General features: G+C 40.7%; 4 non-coding genes across 4 annotated transcripts; all 4 read right to left on the minus strand.

Annotated features, from left to right (window-relative positions):
* Positions 1–4,131: 4,131 nt before the first annotated feature.
* On the minus strand, positions 4,132–4,238 carry LOC121297629. Its single transcript, XR_005947184.1, has one exon. It is a non-coding gene; the product is annotated as a U6 spliceosomal RNA (small nuclear RNA).
* An 11,314-nt stretch (positions 4,239–15,552) lies between these two features.
* Positions 15,553–15,625, minus strand: trnam-cau. Its single transcript has one exon. It is a non-coding gene; the product is annotated as a tRNA-Met (tRNA).
* A 2,146-nt stretch (positions 15,626–17,771) lies between these two features.
* Positions 17,772–17,844, minus strand: trnav-aac. The gene has a single exon. It is a non-coding gene; the product is annotated as a tRNA-Val (tRNA).
* A 2,417-nt stretch (positions 17,845–20,261) lies between these two features.
* trnam-cau lies at positions 20,262–20,334 on the minus strand. Its single transcript has one exon. It is a non-coding gene; the product is annotated as a tRNA-Met (tRNA).
* Positions 20,335–20,504: the final 170 nt, after the last annotated feature.

Consider the following 20,504-nt stretch of genomic DNA (forward strand, 5'->3'; position numbering starts at 1 on the left):
TATACAACAGGGAAATAAAAGAAATGAAATTAGGACCAAAACCAAAAGATTGTAATGTTTTAACAAAATATTTGTGATCCACCCTATCAAATGCTTTTTCTTGATCTAGACAAATAATCCCCAAATCAAGATTAAAAAGATTACTAGCAGTTAAAAAGTCTTGGAATAAAAAGATATTATCAAATATTGTCCTTCCAGGAATGCAATATGACTGGTCTTTATGAATCACGGTGTGAATACATTCCCTCAGTCTATTGGCCAAGGCTTTTGAAAATATTTTATAATCTGAACATAAAAGTGAGACAGGGCGCCAATTCTTTCATTCTTTTAAATCTCCTTTTTTTGGCAACAGTGTAATCACAGCCTGATGACAGCTCAGAGGCAGCTCTCCTTCTCTAATGCACTCTTGTAAAACCCGGAAATGGTCTTCCCCAATCACTGGCCAGAGCTTTTTATAAAACTCTGCCTGAAGGCCATCAATCCCAGGGGCTTTTCCTGGTGACACCTGAGTGACTGCCTCCGTCAGCTCCTGCATTGTCAAACAGGCTTCTGGGGGGCGCTGTTCTTCTTGAGATAAGCTGGGCAGGTCCTGGTGCAGTAAAGCGGTTTGCTCCTCATCACAGGGCTCGGCACTAAACAGCTGGGTGTAGAAAAACACAGCTGCTCTATTAATATCTTCTTTACTGTGCACCTCCTTCCCGCAGGGCAGACGCACACAAAACAGCTGCTTACTCTCCACCACCTTCTTCTCTAAATTGAAAAATAATTTGGTGGGTGTGTCCATGTCCTTTAGCTGCGTGAAACGAGAGCAGATGAGGGACCCCTTCACTCTTTCCTCCAGTAGGCTGCTCAGAGTTTCTCTTTTCTCTCTCAGAGACTGGAAGATGTTTTCATCACTAGCGAGAGTAATTTTTGTTTCTATTCTCAAAATCTCTCAAGCTCTTCAACTGTCTGGTTCAAAACCCTGGTTGTATTTAAAGTATATTGCTGACAGAAAATTTTTATTTGTATTTTTCCAATATCCCACTACTGTCGTATACTACTATATTTCATACTCTGCTGCCTCCAGGAGACCGAAAATGCTTTAAAAAGATCTAAGAACTGCTTGTCTTCCAATAATTTAGTATTAAAATGCCAGTATGACTTTGAGGGAGCAACAGAAGGCAGGCAAATAGTAAGTAACACACAGTGGTGATCAGAAAGCATAGTGGGAATGATATTGCTCTTAAAAATCTGATTAAGATTTTGTTTAGTGCAGTACAATCTATCTAGTCACGCTTTTGATATCTGATTATTATAATTGATTTTAACCCAAGTGTACTGCTTTACCCTGAAATATAAATTCCTCCAGACATCAACCAGGCTTTGAACTTTTAAAACAGCAGACAATTCTTTTGAACTGGGGATGTGGCTCGTCATGATTCCTATCCATAATAAAATATTCTGTGCAATTAAAATCACCCCCCACTAAAATCATATGTGCAGGATTACAATTAGATAAAACCTGATTTAATTTTTTAAAAAATAAAACTTTTTCCCTGCCCTCATTTGGAGCATATAAATTGATAAAAACAATCTTAGTGCCTTTAAAAAACATTTCTATTTTTAAAAGGCGCCCTTGGATTTCCTCACTAACTGATAAAATATCTATTTGCAGCCCTGGGGAGAACAGCACAGCTACTCCAGCACTGACATTAGAACCGTGACTTGGGGAGAACAGCACAGCTACTCCAGCACTGACATTAGAACCGTGACTTAAGACGCCCCGCCCCTTCCATTCGCTCAGCCACTCACTCTCATTCATACTGTCTGTATGCGTTTCCTGTAAAAACATCACATTCACTCTCTTCTGTGTGATAAAATGAAATGTGCTCTTTTATTGACACTCCTACAACCATTTACATTAAAAGTAGCTATTTGAATTTGTTCCATAGGAAACAAAGAAAGCAAAAACAAAAACAAACTACTAAAAACTATATTAAAATGTCTCATTAAATAATCCATTAATATGTCTTCGGTTTGTTATCATTCAACAATTTTCTTGCAGAGACTAATACTTTTTTTTAAACGATACCGTTTCTTTTGGTCTAGCTCCTCTAACATAGCTTTTCTCATGGCTATTTTTGCAGAGTAGATAAACAGCTGGATATTAGGAAAGATCTGTGTTAAATCAGTTCCCCTTTTCCCTTTGGTTTTATCTAAAAACGCTGATATTGTATCAACTCGATATATTTTACTCTTACCAGACAGATTGGGCAGAACCTCATCGAGCAGCACCGAGGAGTCAGAGAGCTCTCCTTCATCATCCATCTCTGATATCACCGACTCCTCTTCGGATTCTTCAGCGTCATCCACAGCTACTGTATCCGGCAACAGGTCCTCTGATCTGGAGGCTGTCTCAGCGCTGGATAAAAATAAAATAAAAACACTGATGAAAAGAAACAGCAAATATTAATGTATGTGACATTTTAGAACTGCAGCAAGCAACTTGGGTAGCAACTTGTTGCAAGCAATTTTCGCTGTGTGAACAATTCAAGCCATAAGTTGTTGACAACCTTTGAGCAAGCTACAGTGCTTTTTTAAAATAGCTTGAAATGCTCCCTATGAGTGCCAGTAAAAGTTGCCTGCGGTCTTCCCTGCTGAGCAGACACAAGGGTGGGGGTTTCTCACCCGGCTGTGAAGGAGTCTGGCTAGCTTTTTCCTATGAGAACTGGTTACTTTTTTCTCAGCAAATGGGGTCGGTTTCATGCCTCCCGAGTTGGCTCGCTGTACAGTGGCTATCCCTGTGTGTGCAGCTCTCCCAAGGGGAGAAAGGAGAGAAGTTTTCATTCTTTCAGCGCCAAAGCACAGCAGGGACAAAGGCAGCCTGTCACACAATAGGCAGTGCCATTCCCACCTGGAGAAACTGTCTGCCTTCATTTGCAACATAAAACCTGTGCTAATTCCCAGCTCTTTTATTCTGGAAGCACCAATGGGAGCGGTTCCTTTTGTCAGAGGGGGTCACCCCAGGCATCGTCTCTGACGAATCAGAGGAGAGCTCTCACAGAAACATGATCAAAGTAGATTTGTGGAAGAGCCATCCAACCGCTATTGAGAGAGCTGGGGCAGGGCAGGCTGGGTGCTGCTTCCTGTCTTTCAGCAGCCCATTTACAACTGACACTAATCACAGCAGCAAGCATGCTGAATTGTACTTGTAAGATTTTCAATCAAACTGTAATGCAAACTTTATCATACTTGCACGATTCTTTCTCAGGGCTTTGGCGGCCACCACACTTTCCTATTCTTTACCATGACATTCAGCTCTTGCTATCTTAGCACAGGAATCTCTTTCTAGCCTTGACAGAATGCTGAGAAAGTGGCTGCTTGTGTGCTTCCTCTCATCTGGGAAGCTCCACGAAGAAGCCTTTGGTTCAGCAGTGAGGGACGGGGTCATTGCTTTAAAAGAGGACAGGTAGAGAGGTGCATCTTGAAACAGACTGGGAACACTGCTTTTAATTGACTTTCTAACATTTTTTATAAATGGATATTCTTCCCCAAGAATTACTATTTGCCCGTTTGAGTCATTACAAAACACACTGCATGGTGAAGAAAGTGCAACCACAAAAGCTGACTTTGTAATGGTTTACCTTTATATAAATTGCAGTCATTTAGCAGTTCTATTACAAACTGTCCGTCTAAAACACCCTGATTCAGGCATGTGTCCTCCTGAGATAATCATTCATTTGGACTAACACATAAGCAGTGTACAAGCTGGCCTCTAACCCCGTGCAGCAGAGCGGCACTGTGGAAGAGCGCTGGCCCATAACTCAGAGCTTGATGCATCCAAACCATCCTCTGCTCATTTTCTTTTCTTTTTTGGTGTAAGTGGAGGAGTTTCAGTGGAGGAATTAACATTGCTGGTGTACCAGGGTGGAGGCTGGGCACAAACTGTAACTGCAAGCGTCTTAATAGCTATGCTAAAGAGCCGAGCTCATCTGCATTCGTGGTTTTAGAGCTTTTAACCTCATCTCATCTCACCGACAGAGGGCAGGATAGAATCTGTAACGCCAGTGTATCACAAAACACTGCCTGGCACATAGGGACGACTTGAAAAGTATGTTTTTTTTTTTTTTTTTTTTTTCCCTAAATAACAAAAATATGGAACGCTTCACGAATTTGCGTGTCATCCTTGCGCAGGGGCCATGCTAATCTTCTCTGTATCGTTCCAATTTTAGTATATGTGCTGCCGAAGCGAGCACAAATACACCCTGAGAACAGGCGCTCTATATACAGTGACACACTCCCAAGCCCTGCAGCAGTGGTGGAGCAGTTATCATGATTCCTCTGATCAATAATAGTGTGCTTTGATGTGTACTCCTATATACACACTCAACAAAACAGTCCAATTACATCGCAACTTTGCACCCCCTCTCCCCCTCCGTACCCCCAAAAAACACTTTCCCAGAGCCATCTGCAGCTCTGTGCACGAGAGGTTGCTGGGTGTTATGCATATTGGACTCCCCCTTTTTACGACGTGCAACAGCAGTGCAGTTGAGCCTCGTTCCCATCAGCGGGGCGTGGTTTCAAATGAGGGGCTGCTGTAATTCGATACATTTCCTCCTCCTGCAGACGGCTCGGCTTGCCATTTAAAGTCCCTAGGAGGAGCAGCAGCTCGTCAGTTCAAAGCAGACCCTCGTCCCTCCCCTAGGTCCTTCTCCTTCCCTAGCAGTGCTGTACTGGTTTACAGAAACTCAAACCAAAGTAAAATAAAACTGAAGCATGAAAAAAAACTAGCAACTGATCTAACAGCAAAACTGCAAACTGCTTCTTAGTAAAACGCTTTAACATGAGGACAGCAAACTAAATATCTGCATTAGCTTCAAGAGTATTGTTAGATCTTAATTTGTATTGTTATCTAAATGTTTAATTGCTGTTGGAACATTAATGTGTTAACTTTTATTTCACAGATCAGTCCGGAGGTAAAAGATCATCAGAGTGTGAGAAACTGACATGTAAACCTTGCCAATGCTTTAAAACTGAAACCTATTCCAGGCGTTTCAGAAAAACATCCTAACAGTGGCAGCCTGCCTCCCAGTGGCCATTGTTATATTTTAACAACATGTCTCTTCATTGTGTGCATACTGGATTCCCACACTCTGAAAGCCATCTGGGAACCACACTGTGATTGTACAGTAGTAAATCACACCCGTTAGATCTGCCAGAATCGGGATGTTTACTGCAAGTAACTTTTTTGTTTGTTAGCTACCTTCATGGCCATTAAGAGGCAGTCAAGTATTTACTCCATACTGGTTTGCACTAATAAAAGAGAAACTTGGAGATTCTCCAGGCAATAGAGAAGAAAACGTTGCCACGGTGACTACTGACCCAGAGCCGCAGCTCTCTTTCCATATGAAAGGCGATGAGGGATCTTGCCGACTGTCTGCTCTGCTCCAAATCAATCAGCTTATAAAGGCAGGCAAAGCACAGAGAGAGAGAGAGAGAGAGAGAGAGAGAGAGAGAGAGAGACTTTTAAGATCCTTTATTTAAATATTCCAAATAAAATCCATTAAAATTCAAATAAAGGTAAAACACAACAAAAGTTAAGATTCCTACTGCCTGAGCAAAATTTAAAAAATCCTAAAATATATCGTGTTCTCCTTAAAAACAGATTTTAAACAAAATAAAAGGATCATTAAAAAATCAATATTAAACAGTGTTTTTTTTACTTTGTTGAAAACAGATAAAAGCCAAAAATAAAACACTGTAAAACAAAAATTAAATAAAATTAGAACAAAAACTGGAGCTCCCCCTCCTCACTCACAGCACACAAGGCGTCTCCCACACACCACCTCTCCTGAAAGTCCTCCAGGTTACTGACCAGTTTAAAATACTCAAACTCTACTCTGATCTGGCTGACCACGAGCACCCTGAACTGAACCACTAAACTGGTCAGTCCAGAACCAGAGAGTTGATTTTTCCTTGTCTTTAAAATAGCCAATTTTGCCTGTCCAAATAAAAAATTAATAAGAACACACCTGTTTTTCATTTTAAAACTGTATAGAACCCCAAAAATAAAAAGCTCCTTACTAAAAACGACCCCTAAATTATTCAGGATTCCCTGCAGTAAATTAAAAAGTGGCCGCAGCCTCTCACACTCACTGTAGGCATGAAAGAGAGTTTCCTCTGCTGAGCAAAAAGCGCACTGCTCACTGATGCTGGGGTCCACTCTATGGAGAAACCTGCCTGTGGACACAATGCAGTGTAGAATCTTCCACTGCAGGTCCCCCACTCTCTTGGCGAGAGGCGGTTTGTACAGCACCCTCCACACCGGCCTGTGCCCCTCCTCTACAGCCAAGTAAGCTCGCCACTTAGAGTCTACCAGACCCCTTAGCCTACTATACTCTGTGGCTTTAACACACAATTTGTATATATGTTTTCCATTCATTGTGTGAAAGATAATTTCCTCCACATTCTGCAATTTAAGCAAAGTCCCTCCATTCTCTCCACCGCCGTCACCTTCCTCACCTACTGCTGGTGACACGATCATCCCTGGAAATAAGGAAAGCTGTCTCTGCTCTGTGCCTCTGGACAACTCCTCCCTCAGGACTGCCTTGAGCCGCGGGGAGAGGCTGCCCCTCAACTCACCCATCAGTCTTTCTGCAAGCCTCTCTGAGTGCCAGCCTAGCTGTGCAGTTAGCTGGGAGGCAGTTAGCCAGCAGGAGAGCTCAAGGTTTAACAGGTGGACCATCCTGGTTACACCTGCTTTTAAAAAACTGGCACAGAGCGTCATCGACTGGAGGAACTTAACTGGAAAGAGTGGATTAAAAAATAGGGGCTCCTCAAACAGGTCCTGCCCTGTCAAGGACTCCACATCCCTTTCCACCCTCACCAGCTGCCAGGCTTTTAAAATACTTTGATAAAAAGGAGGAAGTCCTGCTTTACTAAAACTGGTGTTCTCAATTAAAAACAGGTGTTTTCCTAACCCCAGCCCCCCAAATCTATTGAGAAGGAAACAGGCCAGCCTCTTCCAATGAGCCTCCTCCTCAGTGTACAGGAGTCTCTGAACCGCCTGCAGTCTGAAGGCTGCCACCCTGCTGGCAATGCTGACTAGCCCCTGCCCCCCCTCATCACTAGGGAGGTAGAGGACTGCCGGCCTCAAACTGTGTCTCCCGCTCCAAAAGAACTCCAGCAACACTCTCTGGATCTCCTTCACCAGGCCCTGGGGTGGGTCCAGGCATACCAGCTTGTGCCACAAGCTAGAGGCCACCAGATTATTAATAACAAGCACCCGGCCCTTGAAGGACAGTTGAGCCAGCAGTCCCTTCCACCTCTGCAGCCGCCCCCTCACCCTATCCAACAAACCCTCCCAGTTCTTTTTCATGTAGTTTTCTGTTCCGAGGTGCACCCCCAACACTTTAATACCTGTTCTGTTCCATTTCAGCCCCTCAGGCAGGAAAGGAGGGGTGCCCTCATCCCAGCCGCCTGACAGGAAGGTGTCACATTTTGCCCAGTTTACTCTGGCAGAAGATGCTCTCTGGAACTCATTTAGAGTCTGCTGCAGCGCTTGGACATCTGCATCCCCCCTCACAAACACAGTCACATCGTCTGCGTAGGCAGACACCTTCACTGTGGCAGAGGAGGGTGTGGAGGGCGAGGAGGGCACTGTCCATCCAGCTAGCCTGACCCTCAGCAGGTGCAGCAGGGGCTCTATAACCAGTGAATACAGCATACCAGACAGGGCACAGCCCTGCCTTATACCCCTGCACACTGGGAAGGGCTGACTCAGCCCATTGTTGATCTTTAAAATACTAAAAATGTTGGAATATAAAAGCCGAATATAAGAAATAAAACCAGGACCGAACCCGAAGGCTTCCAGTGTATGAAAGAGGTAGGTGTGGTCGACTCTGTCGAAAGCCTTCTCTTGATCCAGGGAGACCATTCCTACATTAAAATCACAAATATCACTTACAGTTAAAAAATCTCGAATAAAAAACAAGTTATCAAAAATAGAGCGACCCGGTATACAATATGTTTGATCCATATGTATTACAGTTCCAATAACACTTTTTAATCTATTAGCGATTGTTTTGGATAAAATCTTTAAATCAGAACATAAAATTGACACAGGTCTCCAATTTTTAAGCTGGCATAGGTCTCCCTTCTTGGGCAGCAGTGTAACCACTGCCCTACGGCAGCTAAGAGGCAGCTCCCTGTGGCTGAGGCTCTCTCTCAGAACCTGGAGCAAATCCTCCCCCATTATATCCCAGAAATTATTATAAAATTCTGCTGGCAGTCCATCGATCCCGGGAACCTTTCCGCTGGAGAGCTGCTTGACAGCGGCGGTCATCTCCTGGTGGGTCAGCGGTGCGTCCAGCTGAATCTGCTCCTTCTCACTGAGGCTGGGTAACCCCTGGAGCAGCCGCTCAGTGTCCTCTATGTTGCACAGTTCTTTATTATAAAGTTCCTTGTAAAAACGCACCGCCTCTCTGCTGATTTCCTCCCGGGTGTGCAGTTCTTTCCCACCAGGAGTCCTGATACAACACAGCTGTCTACTGTCCGCTCTCTTCCTCTCCAGGTTGAAGAAGAAACTAGTGGGGGCATCCATGTCTCTCAACTCCATGAATCTGGAACGCACAATCGCCCCCTTCACTCTTTCCTTCAGCAAGCTCCCCAGCGCGATTTTCTGCTCCTTTAGGTTCTCCAGGGTCTGTTCTTTAAATTCTGAATTTAACCTTTCCTCTAGGAGGAGGATTTTGGACTCCAGTTCTCTCACGGCTGTGTTCAGTGACCTGGTTGCATTTATAGTATATTGTTGACAAAAACATTTAATTTGTATTTTGCCAATGTCCCACCACTGTCTTAAATCTTTATATTGTGCTTTTTCTTTTTTCCAAATTATCCAAAAAAGTTTGAATTGTTGCTTAAATTTTACATCTTGTAATAATTTTACATTGAAATGCCAGTAAGATGCTCTGTGGGGTTCTGATTGAATTAATACTGTAATTAATAGACAGTGGTGGTCAGAGAGACTACTGGGGATGATTCTTGCTTTGATAAATTTATTTAAATCGTTTTTTGAAGTATAAAACCGGTCTAGTCTTGCTCTATATACACAGTCTGTGTGATACTGAGACCAGGTGTATTGTCTTGAACTGGGGTGCAGGCATCTCCATATGTCAACCAGGTCACTGGACTCTAACAATGCAGCCAACTCTCTGGAGGACTGAGGGTGTGGTTCATCATTATTTCTATCAATATTAAAATTAACAGTACAATTAAAATCTCCTCCTACTACCACCACATCATTATTATTAATATTAAAAAGAGCTTGCTTTAATTTCTTAAAAAATAAAATTCGTTCCCCCCCTCTATTGGGGGCATAAATATTAATAAAAACATACACTGTACTGCCCAGCCTAGCTCTTACTTTTAAAATCCTCCCTTTCTCGATTTCATCCATATCTAGTAAAACTGCCCCCAGGCTGGGTTTAAAAAGCACGGCTACTCCTGCACTGGTACTAGCGCCGTGACTCATCACGCACAGCCCCTTCCACTCCGCTCGCCACGCCTCCTCATTCTCCTGATCCGAGTGCGTTTCCTGCAGAAACACCACCCCCGCCTGCTTCTGCTCTAAAAACCCGACTAGCTGCGCCCTCTTAAAAGACTGTCTGCAGCCGTTTAGATTAAAAGAAATAAAAACGCACCTTTCCATCATAGCTAAAAAAACTAACACACTAAAACAAGTAATAAAAGAAGTTTCATAAAACACAGCCATTTTTAAACAAGAGATTTTGAACCACTTTTAAGATCCTTTTTAATTTTCTGAACAATTTTTTTTAATCTATAACGTTTTGGCTGATCAAATTCTTCTATTGTGGCTTTCCTTGTTATAACGTGAGCGGAGTGGAGAAATAACCTTAGATCAGGGAAAAAACTCTCTATTTCTACTCCCCTTTTCCCTTTTGTTTCTATCATAAAATCATTTACCTGCTCAAGTGTGTATAACTTTTTCTTACTGACGGGTTGGCTATCAGGGATGTCTGAGATAAGCGAGGAGTCAGAGAGCTCCCCCTCCATCTCATCCGCGCTGTCCTCTCGCTCGCCCCCGAGAATCCGTTCCTCCGCAGCTCCCTCCGACTCCCCGACACCGGTCTCTGCTACAGCCGGCACTATTTCAGGCGGCTGAGATTCAGCAAGTGAAGAGTCTTGCACCGCGCCCGGCTCACCCTGCGCTGTGCTCTCTTCCTCCGTGTTGGGAGGGACTGACGCCCCGCCTGGAGCCCGCAGTCTCCCTGTCTGCACGGGTTCGGAGTTCTGCACTGGCTGCGCTCTGCCATCCGGCAGCTCTGCAGCCTTCCGCTGAATTCGTGTCTTTTTCGCTACTACCTTGAATGATTCTTCACCATTCTCAGTAGTAGCGGTATTATCCTCCGAACCCGTCAGTGACAGGCTGCGGCTGGGTCTCTTTGTGCGAGGCCGTGGTGTTGGTGGTTCTGCTCCGGTTTCCTTCTGGATCGCCCCCTCCTCGGTCAGCACCGGCTCGCTCTGCGGCTGCGCTGGGGGAGCCGACTCTTCCTCCCGCTCACCCCCAACACCCCCGACTTCCTCCCCGCCAGCATCGCCCTGATCCTGCCCTGTCTCCGCTCTAGCCTCCTTTCTCGGGCAGGCTTTTCTCTGGTGTCCCTGTTCTCCACAGTAAAAACATCTCATCGTTTCGGAACTGACAAAAACTACACAATTCATCCCTTCCACGTTAAAATTCCAGGCAACATTAATGACTTGATTAGGATCATTTAGTAAGACAAACGCCTGCCTTCTAAACGACATGACGTGCCTAACACTGTTATTTTTGCACCCCAGCGGGATTCCCTTAATCGGGGACACCAGTTTACCAAAACGAGCTAAATTCTTTTCTAATTGCTCATTTTTTAAAAACGGAGGCACGTTAGAAATAATAACTTTCGTAACCGGGGTTACTAGAGGGGAAACCTGAACAAATTCACCTTTCACTGTAAATCCTTCCTCTACCAGCTTGTGTACCAGAGACACCTCCACTAAAAATATTACTAGCGCTTTATTCATTCTTGACGCCGACATAATATTTTCAAACCCCACCACCTCTCCTACTGCCAGCAGGCATTCCTCCACCGAAACCCCGGGGTCAGGCAGGCAACGGACCCCGTGTCGGCGGGTGAGAGCCCCCAGCCCTCCTGAACGAGACCCCATAACGGGATCTCCAAACACCCTACAAACAAACAAACACACACACACACACCACTAACCTACGAACAAACAAACACAAAAAAAAAAAAAACAACTAAGTAACTATCAAACAAAACTAAATAAATAATAAATAAATAAATAAATAGATTAAATAAATAAAGTTTTAAATTTCCCGGTCCTACCGCACCGGCGTTCCACCTCTCTGCAAGCCCTTCCCACAATCCTCCACGAGAGAGAGAGAGAGAGAGAGAGAAACTGCCTTCTGTTAACCTTGATACCTTAGCGCAGGAATCTCCTTCTAGCCTTGACAGCATGCTGAGGAAGTGGCTGCTTGTGTGCTTCCTCTCATCTGGGAAGCTCCACGGAGAAGCCTCGGGTTCAGCAGTGAGGGATGGGGTCATTGCTTTAAAAGAGGACAGGTAGAGAGGTGCATCCTGAAACAAACTGGGAACACTGCTTTCAATTGACTTTGTAACATTTTTTATAAATGGATATTCTTCCCCAAGAGTTACTATTTGCCCATTCGAGTCAGTGCAAAACACACTGCATTGTGAAGAAAGTGCAACTACAAAAGCTGACTTTGTAAAGGTTTACCTTTATAAAATTTGACCACATTAAAAATGCAGTCTTTTTTTATTTCCAGTTTTTTCCCCATGGTTATACAATGCATTTACCATCATTTACCATGGTTTAAATGTTAAGAGAGTTATGCAGATTGGGACATCCCCTTGTTATGACGTGCAACAGCAGTGCGGCCGAGCCTCGTTCCCACAGGGCTGCTGTAATTCGATACATTTCCTCCTGCTTCAGACAGCTCGGTTTCCAGTTTAACTTCTTAAACCCCCAGCCTCCCACAGGCAATTTCCGCCTGGAGGGCTATGGCCTTAAATAAATCACTTTATCTTCCAAAGTATAGACAGCACTGGCATGGTTCAGGGCTTGAATTCAAGGTAACCCCCTGGCCATTAGGACTAAGACTCAGATTAGTCTCAGATTTGATAGAAGCCTTACTCACTACCGCACTGGAAGGAGATATCCAAAAAAAAAAAAAAAAAAAAAAACATAAAAAACAAGAAATGCTTTTCATTTGTTTATATTCTATCTTCATTTTTTCACCTTGTAGCACATGAAAAGATTTTTTCCAGTGCTTCCCCAACATGTCTACTATACTGTATAAAAATTTGAAACTGACTGAATAAAGGGATCAAATTCTACATGAGTTTTTACAAAGCTAGGCCCAAGGGTCCCCAAACCTCTCCAAAAATGAATATTGTGTAAATCTTCATGGACAGTCATACACTAGTTTCTTGAGCAAGATCTAAAAGGGAGGTTACCTTCTGGCACCTCACATGCTATACATTGCCACATGAATTAGATTTTGTAATCCTCTTTTTTACTTATTTGTCCAATATTTCATTCAAAAGGTGGCCTTTTTTGGAGAGCTGTGGGGTGCCCGAAATGTATCCATGATGAGTATGCATGACAAATACTCTCAGTTCATATGCCACAACTGTCAGGCACATTGCTCTCACATAACTGTGTGTTTGTGCAGGAGAATGTTGCCACTGAGATTTTTTTGTAGCTCTGAATTTTCAGTACCTGACTGTATTTTTGTTACTCACTTGCTTGAAAGTATGTAAATGTGAAAAAGCAAAATAATGAGATTTTTTTTTTTTCAAAATAAAGTGGTTACACTCATTCAAGCACTGCTGACAGGTGAACATATGTTGATTATTGGATAAAGGAATCTGCTAAATGTCTACAATAATAATAATAATAATAATAATAATAATGAGATTGCAGACACCTTTGCTGCTCTAAATCAGGCTGCCAGACTGAAAACACCTCAGTTCCTTTCATCTTTACTTTGACATGTGGCAAACAAAGGAACTGAGTGAGTGATTGTTGGAGCAGGCAGACAGCTTATCTTGAAAGGCTAAGAAACCTACACTGTCTCTAGGTGAAATATAAAAAAGTTTGCCAAACACTCCCATGCAATAATCTAAATCAATGAACATCAATGAGAAAATAATAAAGTCGGCAGGGAAGCAACAATTACTTCTTGCAACGTGTATTGCATCGTAAAGATCAGGGACCGTATACAGCAGCACAGCACAGATGAGACATGGTGTTGCTCTTTACTATGCAATAAAAATTATTTTAAAAAATGTATTTCTATGTGCCCCTTGAGAGTCAAATGGTTGCATTTTCTAATAACATTTACAGTAAAAATGCATATTGAAAATTACGCATAATAATAATAATAATAATAATAATAATAATAATAATAATAATAATAATAATAATAATAAATGTAGTGTGGATCCATTATACTTACAAATCCTGAAGAGGCTCCAGTCCATCTTCAAATGCTGCTTCACAGACGCTGAATCAGCGCTCTCCAACCCAGAAGGTCATTTTCGCCGTCACTTTCACTATTATCCATCGCCTCCAAAACTTCAAAAAGACTGAATCGACTTATTTTTGGATGCTTTGGAACACTGCTCGCCATTTCGTTCGATTTTATAAATTTTACAAATTGAAAAATGATCAGAAAACGCTAAGGCACCTTGATCCTATGTGCGTAGCACTGCGCACTCGCTCGAAAATATGCGTCTTGTTTACGTACGCACATCGATTACTCTTCAACGGATTAGGCTACAAACATAGTCAAGGTATGATTGGACAGCTTGTGAACTCCCCTACAACGTGATCACCGAGATTTCACCATCAACAGATACTTGTAAGGCCAGAGCAGCGAAACGCACAGCTAGTCGATTGGAGTTGTTTTTGAACCGTGAGGAACTAGATACATTGCGGAGGGAATATCTCAGCGGTGAAATGGCGAATTCGAAAAATCCCTTCGCTGTTTGACGGTTGGAAGACAACGTTTCTGATATTGCGTCAGTTATGTTTTTTTTTTTTTTTCTGTTTTGCTTTTGTAATAATAGTACAGATGATTTTTGAAATATAATGTGTAATTGTAGTACCATGTCCCGCCCGCGGGACTCAATGGGCGTAAGAGGTTTTTAAGGCACTATAATGCAGTACCACCATGATAATACAATTGTACTTTTTATTTCCAAGAAGTGCCATGGCATCTACAGTATAATGCAACACTATACCTCGCTACTATATGGTACTGTTTATTTTACCATTGTACAATTTCTGTTGTCCCGGATACAAGTATTACAGTACCATTACAACGGACAAATGTATTAAATATAATTGCGCTTTGGATAACACAGTCTCTCAAACAAGTTGTAAATATTACATTTTTTAACTCAGAACTGACACCTATTGTGAAAATGTCAATCGTGTATTTTTATTGATAATATTAGAAAATATAAAGTTTACTATCCGCGCATTTCTACAGCTGACATTTGTAATATAAACATATTATTATTATTATTATTATTATTATTATTATTATTATTGACTTTTTTATTCTTGCTGAGTATATGTACAGTACTAGTGACAATTAAAATAATACTGTAATAAAATTCTTACCTTCAGGTGATTGTACTTTGAAATAAACCAAAAGATGAAATAATCCTTCGTCGTTCATAACGTTCAGTAGGCTTGGTAGTTCTACGAGATCTGATTGGATAATTCTGTCACTTGATTCTTGGTACCTCTGCACAATCTGATTGGCTCTTTCCTGGTCAATTCTTGGTAGCGACACGGGCTATGATTGGTTAATAACTACCAAGATTGAAGATCGACTTTTGGCTGGGTGGGACGAGGCTATGAACACTCATCCCATTCCAGGACTGAGGAACGTGGGGTCTTCGCTGAGCTTCATAGAAATTCACAGCAGCACTCCCAGGTGTATCAAATTTACGTTTTAAATGTGAACAGTTTTTAAACTAATCACTGTATCAGTGGACTGACCATATGGTAAAATGGCTTCATGGGGTACACTGCACATCCGGCTGTGTTTTCTTCCTTGGTTTTTCTTTTGCAAGTAAGAAATGTATCAACTCTCGACCCGATGAATGATGCACAGGATAATCTGGATGTACAGTACTCAAATAAATGCAACCACCTGCCACGTTGTTATAAAAATGCAGCCGCGCCTAATAAATATAACAGATTTAAAAAAATAAAAATAACGTGTTTCCTCCCGGTTTCGGACCTCGGACCTTTCGCGATCGTGATCCTGTTCAGTCAATCACAATACTTAATTTAATGCAGATATGTTAATCTACATTTCTGTACTCACAAATTGTAGCAGTTCCATTTTTGTGGATGATCAGTTTTAAATAACGATGACATCTAACTATTTACAACCATGTACATTGTTTCAACAACAGTTTAAATTAAACACCTGCTCAATAATAAAATCACTGCCCCGTGTGAGGATCGAACTCACGACCTTCAGATTATGAGACTGACGCGCTACCTACTGCGCTAACGAGGCCGTAGAAGCAATTTTTAAACTAACCACTAATATCACAAATCACATACTATTTTTAAAAAATATTAAATCTAAATTACAGTAAACCTGTTTACTGAAACGTGTATTATTATTATTATTATTATTATTATTATTATTATTATTATTTAAACTTAGCACCAACATCCATTTTGATGGATAGTTTTAAAAAACAACAATATAACAGTCAAAACTAATAATAAATGATTTATTTGTCTTCTGGACATTAGTAATTTAAATCCACTCACAAAAGAAATTGGTAACATTTAATTAAAACAATTAAAATAAAGTCTTACCTTTACTCTCGATTTCCCACGTGCGAGCTGAAGCGCCACCTCCCTCCGCTTAAAATGACTGTTGTACCAAAAGCTGCCAGCAGGGGGCTCCGTAAAGAGTCCTTATAAATGCATTCTAGGTTTCTGTAGTTTATGAGATATACTGAAAATCCAAACATCCATTTACATTTTAAATCGATACAGGGACTGAGGAGGATAAAATGCAATTCACAGCAGCACTCCTTGGTGTAGCAATTCATGTTTTAAATGTGGACAGTGTTTAAACAAATTACTGTATAATATGATAATTGCTTCATGGAATATTTTTACTAGCTTTCAGTCTAATTATTAAATGTATGACAAACATATAAACTAAAGCATGCGTGGTGAATTCTCTTTGAATAGTGTTACTGCTACTTGCCTCAGAGTTTTCTTTGTTCTGTTCTCTGACTAAATAAACACAACAGTATATTTGCCAATTTTTTTGTAATTCTTAGTAACAAAGATGAAAAAAAAGTTGTTGAGTGATTTAAATGCTGTTTCAGTTGTATGTTGAGGATCAAACTCACAACCTTCAGGTTATGAGACTGACACGCTACCTACTGCTCTAACAAGGCCACGAAAGCACTTTCTAGTGCAGTTTTGAGGAACGTCTGAAGTTGGTAGGGATTGAACCAACAGCAGCACGTGTAGCAATTCACATTGTATGTGGACAGTGTTCAAACTAATCACTGAATCAATGAACAGATCATGCTGCAGTGGAAATATCACACGATGCTAGAAATGCTAATACAGGTCAAATAAAACAGAAATGAAAAAAATTACAAGTATACACAGCAAATTAAAAGTAAAATAACATCAGTCTACTTAATTTATTTCACATGTTGATAAAAAAAAAGTTACACATCTTGAATATAAAGCACTACAATCTTTTTTTGTTCAAAAGAACAATTATGAAAATAAAGATGTTAAGAAAGTTGGGGGGTCTTCAGTATTTTGGTCTCTTCACTTGAACGCTGCAGTAAAAGAATGACAGTATTACTTCAGAACAGGGCTTACATTTAAAATTATTATTATTATTATTATTATTATTATTATTATTATTATTATTATTATTATTATTATAAAGAACAGTTATTTGTAGGGTCAAGAAAAATGTTTTTGGAACAATCTTTTAGCATATGAAGTGAAGTACTTTTAGAAAAGAAACAAGCAAATAAATAAATACTAACCCATCTGAATCCATTTTTTTCCTCTTCTCAATAATCTAAAAACAAAACAAAACAAAAAAGTGTGTTATTTGTTACTCTGCCTTAAGCTCCTTACTGATGGAAATCTGGCATCTTCAAAATGTAACAAACAGCCACACATATTTGGCATAAATATATGCATTTAGTCTGAAAGCACGGAATACATAAAAGTCATTCAATTGCAGTGCTGTTTTGAAAGTAGGACCTTGTTTTAACAACTGGATCTATACGAAAAACTCACTGTACTGATCTTCCACTGCCGATCCAGATCAGCCTTCTCATTACTCTCCTTAAAACGACGGGTTTTACGCCCCTGACATTTTGATGCCGTACTGGAAGGCAGCTCTGAAGAGAGAAAGTGACAATGGACAATGTTTATATAAACACAACGAAGCACAATAAATAACAGCTTGCCAGGTCTTAAAAGAAAATATGTGTTGCAGTACAGCAAGCGTGTGTGATCACAGACAGTACTGCCCAACCACTTACTTACATACTGTGAATTGCACAGAATTTAGAATTTGCGATACGTGCAATATGATGTAAGAAGTATAAAATTAAATGTATTTGTTATTGGATATTTAAAATAAATAATAATAAATAACATGTTTCCGCCCGGTCTCGAACCGGGGACCTTTCGCGTGTTAGGCGAACGTGATAACCACTACACTACGGAAACCTATATAATATAAACACCTGCTCTGTTCAGTTGGTAGTTTACTACCCTGTGTTCTGGCGGAGAATAGTATGTAGGAATTAACTGAGAAAGTGCGGTAATAATTGTCTTGCCGCACACACTGTCGTGGGTTATTTCGCTTATAAAATGATTATAAATAATTAAACAAACTGGCTTTTTAAAGGAAAAAAACAAATATATTATGTATCCTTCCACTGAGAAGAAATAGTCCCTGTAGACTGTTTGATTGTAACATATATTTTGTCCCTTTTTTATTTGCCATAAACATTACATTGAAAACTGCCATTTATAGTAACATTTTTCGAGATGAAATGACATTTATGAATTGAAGGAGGATTTAAATACAGCCAAACACTGTACTGCACTGCCACTCGAGGGAGGGACTTCCGAGTTATTTTTTTGTTTTGTAAGAAATTATCCCATTCAGGCCTTAGTCTCCAAAAGAAGCTGGTGAATAATTTATGAGGCAGTTTTCACACCGATGCCGGTAACCGGCATAATTTCTCTAGATTGTAAACCAGATGATGATGAGATGATATGTGTAGAAACGACCCCCGACTCAGTTTGCGCAGTGCTGCACTCCTTCCCGTCCGCGGCGAGCACAATAGAATCCTGTTCCGAACCCGGCCTTGTTTAAAAGCCCAACGGTTTTGTCAGAAGAGAGCAGGGGGGATTTTAATTTTGTTTTAAATATGTTTCTGAAATCAGAGGGTAGTTGTGAGATGTATCTGTTGTGTAGAGTTTAAATATTGCATACTCGCTGGTCAGTTTTAAAAGGCACTCTTTAGTTTAATAAGTAGATACTGCTGCTGCATATACAGTAGGGTTACCATACGTCCGTTTTTTTTTTCCCGGACATGTCCTCTTTTTGTCCTTCCGATCTCTGTCCGGGCCGATTTAACAAAAATGCACGAATGTCCGGCATTTCGCCTCCTCGCCCCTTTGCTGCTGCTGATGCTTGCATAGCTGAAACTCTTGCGTGTCCTGACAGCGCCGCGTCTGCACAGACGACTGTATTGTTCGCTGGGGCCACTTGTACTGGATCCCAGATTCGATCTTGCTCATGTGACGTATTGGGTTATAGTAAAAGAATCAGGGTTGATCCTGAGCTCAGTTTGAGACCAAAATCTGATTCTAACTCGAGCTTACTCCACAGCAGAATCACATTCGGATCAGAGCTTGATCGAACGTATTTACATGTAGGAACTACAGTGGCTCATTCATAGACTGGAGGGAGTGCATATTTCGTGATCGGCAAAAATAAGCCTCTACGGGTTACTTGCGTTATAGCGCGCTCTGCAATACTTTAGTTTTGCCTCAAATAAATGCACTGTGTAATCTAAAATATAGTAAAATGAAACAGTATAAAACAGCCCTTTTTGTATGGACTGAATACATTTGTATCACAGCCACCAAATAACAACAAACATAAAACACTTGTTTGGTACAACTATAAACGAGCCAAATATGAATACGTCAAAACATGTAACTAATTAAAAAAAAAAAAAAAAAAAAAAAAGATCAGACTTCATTTTTTTTTATCTTTCTGTTTTTTGGCCATCACTAGAAAAAATTTAAATGAATAAATAAATACACATTACATAGACTTATATATTATATGCATATTCTTTAACATTGTATTGCCATGTAACACTTGTAAGTCGACTTGCATAAAGGCGTCTGCTAACTAAATAAATAAATAATCAGGAATTAGTTCATTCAGTGGCCGTACAAAAATAAATCAAATAGATCTGCATAATAAAATCACCATAGGTATGTACTGTGTTGACAGACTGCACTTTTACCAGCCGAAGCATGAGACCAGCCAGTTTTCATGGTAGAATGTGCTCTTTATTATCCTTGAACGCTACAGCGAGTGTGGCATAATGTAGATTTTAATGGGATTTACGAGAAATTCCCTTAAATATACATTTCTGGAAACGCTGATGTTTAAATAACTGTATGTAAGACAAATACAGTTTGCTATTAAAACGCTACCAGTATTGTATTAGTATTTAAGAAAACTGTATTTAAAAATACTTTGAAAGTTTCCGCTTCCATTACTTAAAATACGTAGATGTTGGTTGATCATCAAACTGCAGCAAGGCACAGAGGATAATGTAAACAACACCGAGCTACAGGGAGTTCCACATTTAAAATGTTTTCTTGTTGTTTAGGTAAGTGCTTTGCAATCTCAAGAAATGTGTGGAAGGTTGTAAAAGTGATGAAGAGTTCAAGAACTTGCTAGCACTCCAAAAATAGGCCAAATATTTCGACAGGTCATTCAGCACTGTTTCATAATGTAATGTATTGCACAGTTCTTTGCTGTTCCCTCTCACAGCGTTTATATATATATTTTTGGTATTTATTTTGAAGTAACTGCTCAATAATAAAAGCACTGCCCCGTGTGAGGATCGAACTCACGACCTTCAGATTATGAGACTGACGCGCTACCTACTGCGCTAACGAGGCCATGAAAGTACTTCCTACTCCACTTTTGAGGAACGTGGGATGTTCCTAGTGATTTAAAACTCACAGCAGCACTCAGTGTAGCAATTCACGTTTTATATGTGGACAGTGTTCAAACTAATCACTGTATCAATGGACTGATCATGCTGCAGTGGAAATATCACACGATGCTA

This window comes from Polyodon spathula, chromosome 22 (genome assembly GCF_017654505.1).
Source record: "Polyodon spathula isolate WHYD16114869_AA chromosome 22, ASM1765450v1, whole genome shotgun sequence".
Classification (NCBI taxonomy): Eukaryota; Metazoa; Chordata; class Actinopteri; order Acipenseriformes; family Polyodontidae; genus Polyodon; species Polyodon spathula.